At 35.7% G+C, this 9120-nt stretch overlaps 1 pseudogene; it reads left to right on the top strand.

Annotated features, from left to right (window-relative positions):
• The first annotated feature begins 4172 nt into the window (after window positions 1-4172).
• LOC121441602 lies at window positions 4173-4458 on the top strand (annotated as a pseudogene).
• Window positions 4459-9120: the final 4662 nt, after the last annotated feature.

Genomic DNA, 9120 nt, shown 5'->3' with positions numbered 1-9120 from the left:
GATATGACTAGAAATTTTACTTATTTTGTCTTTCTTCTACACAAATTGCCTATTACACCTTTTAGAATTGTTTGAGTATGTTCTCCACAATCTCTGCCAGTCCTTTCTATAAATCTTGGCTCTTGTTTCAGTCCTTGAAGCTTTCTAGCAGACCACTTATTAACTAATATCAGTCAGGAATTTGCTTAAGCCTGGCAATCACAAAACATCAGCAACAAAATAAGGCAGGACAAAGGAATTTGTGATAAAATCTACTCTTATGGTTACCTTTCTTTTCTTTTGCTTAAAGTTGAGGACTTTGTAAAAAAATTTGAGAACTACAAACTATGTTTTGGAATTGACTTTTTAAGATTAATTAGAAGTAAAAATTTCCTGATACATGCATAAATTTCCTAGGGTTGCCTTAGTCAATTACTGTCAGTTTTACAAACTGAAATAAGAGTAAATTATTTCTCACAATTCAAGATACCAGCTATCCAAAATCAAGATACCGAAAAAGTTTCTTCTCAAAGCTCTCACCAATATTTTGCGCACTCCTTTCTTACATCCCTCTGGTTCTTGAAAATTGTTGGTATTGCATGGTTTATGGCAGCATGGCCCAATCTCTTTTCATGACCTATACATTACTCTCTGTGTCTACAAACATGTATCCAAATTTCCTTTGCTTTTCTCTTACTATCAGTTACTAATCTTACTATCAGTTACTAATGTAGTACCTACGTGAAATCCAAAATGATTTCAAAACTGAGACCTTCAAGTACTCACAAGTACTTACATCAAATAGCCAAGTGAGGCTACATTCTAATTTTCTTGGTGAATATGAGTCTTTTGGAGACAACTCGTAATCTATTTATATTTGTAGATTTCAATAATTTATTTTGGCATGGAAACCCACATATAGCTTAGAGGTATAAAATTTACAAATACGCTATTAAAATTTCCTCTGGAGGGGCTGGAGAGATAGCTCAGTGGTTAAGAGCATTGACTGCTCTTCCAGAGGACCTGAGTTCAATTCCCAGCAACCACATGGTGGCTCACAACCATCTGTAATGAGATTTGGCGCCCTCTTCTGGCCTGCAGGTATACATGGAGGCACGTTGTGTGCATAATAAATAAATAAAAATCTTAAAAAAAAATGAAGGCAGAACCATGCTTTAAAAAAAAAAATCCTCTGGAAACATAAATTCTGTGCCTTACTTTTTCCACAGGTTCCATTTAGAAATTAAAGAACAAAATTCAGGGAAATATAAAAGTAAGAAATTTATTTATTTATTTATTTATTTTTTGGTTTTTCGAGACAAGGTTTCTCTGCAGCTTTGGTGCCCGTCCTGGAACTAGCTCTTGTAGACCATGCTGACCTCGAACTCCCAGAGATCCGCCTGCCTCTGCCTCCCGAGTGCTGGGATTAAAGGCGTGCGCCACCACTGCCCGGCAAGAAAAATTTAAAAATGAATAAAGAATGGTTTATTCTTTTCTAAAAAATTGCAACTACTTTGAAGTTAAAGCTAAAAACATGCATAAAATGTTATACTTAAATGAATAATATTGTATGCTAATTAAAATATGCAAGAAAAACTATAATCAAACATTATATAGATAGAATTCCAGCACTGATTAATATTTGTGAAATATTAAGTTTCTACTACTAAGAAATTTAATTTTTGTGGAGTGGCACAAAGAGACTTCAATATATTTTTAAACAATCAGGACCTCTTCAACTCATGTTGTTCTTTCTAAAGGTAATTCAAACTTAAAAATGAAATACCAATATTCTTACATCTTGAATCTGTGTTTCTAATGCCCAGATTTGTAATTGACTAATGCAAAAGATACACAAAATTGTGTATAAATGAATCAAGGAAGAAAGAGATATAATCACATGAGTTTCAGATGTAAATTCAAATTTTTTAAACTAAAAACTACTGAAACACCGTAGGCATATCTTCCAGGTAGAAAAGGATACATATTTGTGATCATCTAGCTTCTGATTCTTTCCATATATTGCACCATAGCATTACTTCAACATTGCCAATAGTAAGAATTTTGATTTTAAATAGAAGTCTATAACAATCTTTTCTTTTTATCGCTTCTTTTCCTCCTTTCACTGCTAGGGGTGCCTGAAAGCAAATCAGGGACTTCACACATACTGTGAAAACAATCATTCATTGTTCTTTGTTTTTTTAAATAACATGTACTAAATTTATTCTTTAACAGTTGTATACTTGTATACAATATGCTCAGATTACTGTAACATCCAACTTGCTTTCATACTAATTCTACCTTTACTAAAACCCATCCTCTCTGCAAGTCTGTTCCCCACTTTCATTCCTGTTTGTTTTGAGTGTTCATTGAGTCTAACCAGGATTGTTTGCATTACTATGAGTTTGGAATTGTCCTCTTGAGTGTAGAGGGTTCCTCAGGAGGAATATTATGAAGATAATGAATTTACCTCCTCAGAATTCAACAGAAACCAGTGCTTCTGCATGAAGAGGTAGGATCTTGGGCCTGCCCCTATTTGTCATTAACTATTGCATGGTTCACACTTATGGAGGCTTATGACAAGTAACCCCGCTGTTGTGTGATCATCAATTCATTAGCTATACCATTTTCAGAAATAAGGTTTTCAATGTTTCTATCCCTAACTTTTAATGATTTGAAATTCAGAAATTTAAACATGAGACACAGAGAAATGCTCTCTAGGTTACATTTTCAGATGACCCCTCCAGTACACTTGAGTTTTTCAGATCAGTTCTGATTGTTAGCAGCCTTTCCCTAGGTTAATAATCAAATATGACTGCCACTCTAGTTGTATCAATATAAGTTATGGGATGTGATACCCATGCCCCTTCAAGATTACAGAATGAACTGCTGCCCAATCATCATAACCAACTTTAAAAACAAGCATAATGTGATACAAATTAACAGTTCCTCAACCTCATCAGTCACTTTTGAAAAACAAAACAAAATGAAACAAGCAAATAAACAAATCCATGTGTTATTGAGTTTCCAAATACACTTTGCCTGGTAGTCATGCAAACAGAACATCTAACATGTACTGTGAGCACCACCCAGTGGCAGAAAAATAGACTGGAAACATAGAATGGAAAATTTTATAGTTGGGGTTTCCAAAGCCTGGAGAAAGAAAAAGGGAGCTGCTAAAAGCCACTTGATATCAAATTTGTGCTGCAATAATCATCCAGATCTGAGTACAACTTTTCAAAGTGTACACTTTTAACGTGAGGTTGGACTGAGAGCAAAGAGAACAGAAAATAAATGTTAAAGTTGGAAAGCGTGTTTTTTTAAAAAAAAAAAACAACAGTACAGTTCTTTCAGAATTTTAGACAATTTATTTCAGTCTACCCCTTTCTCTATCCACTCATGTTGTGTACTATTTTCAGTTAAACTTAGTGCTTTAAATGGTTTTACCTAAGGTTATACATTAATTAAATCTTTTATAATATAAGTTGGTCAGATTTTGTCAACTTGACAAAAGTTTGGATCACTTATAAGAGGGAACATTAATTGAGAAAATTTCCCAACCAGATAAACCAGTGGACAAGCCTGTAGTATAATTTCTTGACTGATGATTGATTTGGGAAAACCTAGCTCACTGTGGGTAGTGCTATGAGTCAGTCGTTTGTTCACGGTGCTATAAGAAAGCAGGGTGATCAAGGTATAAGAAGCAATCCAGTAAGCAGCACGCCTTCATATCATCTATACTAGTTCTTGCCTTGAGTGCTTGCTTTGACTTCCTGGGACGATTGGCTATAAACTATAAGGGGAAATAAACCCTTTCCTCCCAAATTGCTTTTGTTCAGGGTGTTCCACAGCAACAGAAATTCTAAGCAAGACACACTGCTTATAGAAACCATGTGCTGAGGTTTAGAGTTTCTCTAGTATTTTGTGTGTAGTCAATAAAAAATAAACTTTGCTGTTAAAAATAAAATTTAATATTTTAAACGATGTAATTGTGTAGTTTATTCATAATTTTAAAAGGAAATTTTAACATATGTCTTGTGATATACCTATAAAGAATGAAAAATATATTAAGAATTATTTTCTGGTTCTGTGGTATTATATATTCAACCACTCAGCTTGGTTGTAGCAGGTGCTCAGTATCTTATCCTGAGTGTGTTTTCATATGTCTGTGAATATAGGCCTCTGCTACAAACATGCTGAGCCTGATAACTGTTCAGCCTAAGAAGTATCCATGCTTGATTCTCCTCTTCATGTTTATTGGAGCACAAAATATTGGGGCAGGAAGGTATGTGATGTGTCTGATTTTGTTCTAGCCAGATGTCAGTTGAGATAGGAAGAATAACTTAGACCCTTGGAAAAAAAATAGGCCCCAGTGAGTAATATAAGTTTTACTTTGTTATTCTGGAGAAAAGAAAACTGGAAATAGAAGGTAAAAAATTCTTAACCACATGTTTCATCATAAAACTGATTATAATGTAGGTCTTTCAGAAACCATCTATATAATTTACCACTTAACATGGAAATACTTTTTCATTGAATAAAAAAAGTTGTGTTGACATTTTGGAGATTATTATGGTGATATATAATTTCAAAAACTTGAAAAAAAGAAGTATATTCTGTACATAAACAGGAAAAATTTGTGACATTTAAATTAAATTTTTCATAGCTTTGCTTTCAAACTGAGAATAAGTCTTGAAGTTGGTCACTCCCCATTCATATATCACAAATGCACACACGCGCGCACACACACACACCACCACACGTACACACACACACACACCAAGATATTGTAAGCAAGTTCTTGTGAAAAATAATTTTCTAGAAAACACTTGATAAATTGGGTGTGGTGGAATATAACTGTTGAACTGTTGAGGAAGGTCATTTTTGGATACACAACGAATTAGAAGTACAGGAGGTCTTAGCACTAACAAAACAAAACGTAAGTGAGAAGATACTGTTGTTATTTTTAAGGCTCAGATATTCATTTCCTTTAAGATTTGTATGAACTGGCATACTTTTTAATTGTCTAGGAGAGAACAAAATGAGCTGTTTTCATAATGTATGAGTTAAGTATGTAGATAAAGACTTTCTACTTAATTGTTCTGCTCTTAATATCTAGAACAGTACATGTCTATATGAGACAGTAATTATGAATGTAAATGAAAGGTTCAGAATGGCAAAAATTTATTGTTTTGTCATTTATTTGTTGAATATGTCTAATTTATCATCAAAGAAACTAAAATATTTCATTTCAGATCTTCCTGCAAATAAACAATTCTTTTATCACAACAAACAATGTCAAAATTATGATAATTGAAAGGAACTATAACCACTTTTCAACTTCATCTTTTAGCTATGTCGGAATGCAGAGTTGGCCTAATTGTTTAGAGTTAAATTTCCTTGAGTTAGATTTATAGCATACATATGATGGCTCACAACCATTGCAACTCTAGTTCCAAGGGTTGCAATACCTTCATCTGACATCTGTAGGCACCACATGCATGTACTGCACAGATACACATAAAATAAATTTAATAATTATATATATAATATTTAAATATATATATATATATATATATATATATATATAGAGAGAGAGAGAGAGAGAGGGAGCTCCGCCCGCTTCTTCAGCCAATAACCGCTGAAATACCAGCCCATTGGGGCATGGTCTCTCTCCCTTTAAAAATGCAGCCACTTCCTTCTCCTCTCTTTCTTACTTCCTGCTCCGCTTCCGGTGACTAGACTCCCTTCCTGATTGTGCAGAGGGCTGTTGTCTGGGATGGTGATCTGTTAGATTTTTTTCCCATTTAAATAAATAACCATTCTATTAATCATAATTCCAAACTGGTGTGGGATCGTTTTGACTGACACCTTCGCCTTCATCTTTTTTTGTTTAAACAGAAAGGGGAAATGATGTGGGAGTGATTTCTTTCTAATCTGTTGCTTTCATTGGTTAATTATTAAAGAAACTGCCTAGGCCAATTTGATAGGCCAACCCTTAGGTGGGTGGAGTAAACAGAACAGAATGCTGGGAGAAAGAAGCTGAGTCAGGCAGTCACTATGATTCCCCTCTCAGACACAGCTGCAGGTAAAGATCTTCCCTGGTAAGCTACCTCATGGGCTACACAGATTATTAGAAATGGGTTAGATCAATATGTAAGAGCTAGCCAATAAGAGGCTAGAACTAATGGGTCAGGCAGTGTTTAAAAGAATACAGTTTCCATGTAATTATTTTGGGTATAAAGCTACCTGTGCGGGCGGCCGGGTGCTGGAGACGCAGACCTGCTGGTCCTACTTCAACAGAGTGGCACCCAACGTTGTAGCTAAATCCACTTAAAAACCTGAGAAGGCTTAAAAATAAGGGAGAGAGAGTTTAACACAGATTTTTGTTGTTTGTTGGTGGCGTGCTGTAGAGAGATTTCCTGATTTGGCAACAGCAGCAGAAAAAAAGCTGCATCATTTTAAAGCGCGGCTTCCTGGGGCTGTGCCGCCAGTGCAAACTCTGGCTTTAAAGCATTTCAATGGCTTTTATGGGACTGGATGTTTGTGTTCCCACTCTGGATCAGGAGGAAAGTAGCTGAGACCATACCCTTGGCTCAGCACTCCCCGCCTGCACCTGGGCAGATGGCAGAATCAGGCTTAGGCAGGTGGAAGAGCATGGCAGATTCCTGCCGCCATACAGAGAGGTGTTTTCAGACTGTGCAGTGCTCTGCGTGTCAGATTTGGCTGTAATCTGGAAGAAAAGAGTTTCTGTCCTGCATGCTCAGTCTCAGAATTAAACTGCTGACTGCAGCTCCAATGTGGACTTGCTGTGTGCCTGGAACTGTGCACAGCTCAGGGGCACCAAATGGATATGAGGCAGGAGCAGCTGCTCCATGCTGAACTGTACTGATCTCAGTCAGGAACTACCATAATTACCGTAATAACAGCGCAGTTAAAGTTTAGACTGGCAGTAAACAGGCAGTACTGTATTACCCCTACATGGTGCAACTTAAGTTTTTTAAGAAGTGCTTAACTTTTTAAGACATGCTCCTGGATAGTAAAAAATTACAGATTCACAATAAATAGATTCAGACCACTAAATGAGTCACAGTATTGGATAAATGTACATAGGCTTGAGAGAGAGAAGAAAAAGAATATAGAGAATAAAGTTAATGGTTAAAAAAAGAGTAAAGTCTTTAAAGAGACAGAATAAAGTAAATTGATAGAGTAAAAATAAGCCACGTAAAAATGAAAAATTCACAGAGAGTCTGGATTATGTACATTGTGTTTTCTTTAAATTTTTTGACGGTAACGGAACTAAGTACAGAGACATTTCATTACATGGGCTGACAAGCTAAACCAGAATGGATTTCATAAGGGTATTATGACTTCAGAATTTGGGTCTAAGGATATGATGCTTTGGAGAGGGTCTTCTTTTGTTTTCACAGAGGATGAGACCCTGTGGATTACATCTATCCCAATATGGTATGATAGACCACGCCCTCCTGAAAGGTTGCTGTGAACAGCCTCAAAAAATTACTTCACTCAACTGTCAAATGAGATGACCCTGGCACACAGGTTATACCATGAAAGACCTAATTAACAGCGTCCCCATTCAGCAGGAAGCAGTTTGGAGAGAAAAAACTGTGCCCATGTTCCCAAATATTGTTTATAAATGTTCTTTTACATTTAAAGGGAGATATGATGTAGATATGAATAATTTGTATTGGTGTGGATTTTAAGGTCAATTTTGTTATATGTATAAGTATTTCTGTTCTTGACTAAGATATTGTGATTGTGTAGTTCATTTAAAATGTAATGTATAATAGGAAATATAGGTTGCTAATGGATAATCATTGATAATAGTAAAGCTTGTAGTCATGTTAGTTAGATTTTCTAGATATATAGAGATATACTTCAGTTAGAAAGACTGCAGAATATGGCATTTAAAATATTTTAATTACTTAGGGCTTTTCATGATAATGAGACACCTCTGCTCCTGGCAGCACCAATCTACTTCAAAAGGAAGATGGACATCGAAGAGGCTCCTTATGGAGTTGGTTAGCCATTTGGGCAAGAAACTCCTCTTGCCTGGACTGTTGCATAAACTGGACATAGAAAATCCACAGAGAGAGGACTGCTGAACTTGCCTAAAGGTGAGATGGTCTTTCGGGGTTCCTGATTCATGAAAGAGTCTGTGAGACATTCTGCAGGACATAGCAGAAAGTGACTGAACTGTCTTTGAAGTTTCCTGCTTCATGGAAATGTCTGATGGATACTATGGACCTATAGGCCAAAGATGGATGCCCCAATGCTACAGAGGAACCTTGGGTGACGGTAGAGGCAGCGAGATGTCTCTGTCATTTTTAGAGTTTTGGATTTCTTGTTTACTTAGGTAATATTATATCCTTCTGGAGTCTTTGATGGACTTGAAGAATGGTTAGTTATAGTTATAGTTTTCCTTAGTTATGATAAAAGATAAAGTAGATATAAATATTGTAACTGTAATTCTTACTTGATAACTGTTTTGTTATATGTAATTTTACTATGTTAAAGTTAAAGCCTTTCTTTTTGTTTAAACAGAAAAAGGGGAAATGATGGAGGAGGGCCATCTTTCTATCTGTTGTTTCATTGGTTAAGTAATAAAGAAAGTGCTTGGCCTCTGATAGGACAAAAAATTAGGTAGGCGGAGTAGACAGAACAGAATGCTGGGAGAAAGAAGCCGAGTCTGGAAGTCGCCATGGTTCTCCCGCTCCAGACAGACACAGGTTAAGATATTCTCTGGTAAGCCACCTCATGGGCTACACAGATAATTAGAAATGGGTTAGATCAATATGTAAGAGCTAGCCAATAAGAGACTGGAAATAATGGGCCAGGCAGTGTTTAAAAGAATACAGTTTGTGTGTTGTTATTTCAAGGTATAAGCCATGAGGGCGGCCGGGTGCCTGGGACGCAGCCCCACCACTCCCACAACATGTATGTATATATATATATATATATATATATATATATATATATATATATATATATATAATTATAATTATTTTCAATTCACAAGGAAAGTAACTATAGCATTTTCTACAATTATAGCATAGTAAACTGCTGTTTTTAGAAAATATTCATAATTGTTATTTTTCTCTTTGGGTAATTTGATCAACA

The sequence above is a fragment of the Microtus oregoni genome, unplaced genomic scaffold, assembly GCF_018167655.1.
Source record: "Microtus oregoni isolate MIOR12 unplaced genomic scaffold, Mior012 000079F_ref0000094, whole genome shotgun sequence".
Lineage (NCBI taxonomy): Eukaryota > Metazoa > Chordata > Mammalia > Rodentia > Cricetidae > Microtus > Microtus oregoni.
Note: the sequence above shows the minus strand (reverse complement) of the source record. Positions and strands in the feature narration are given on the sequence as shown.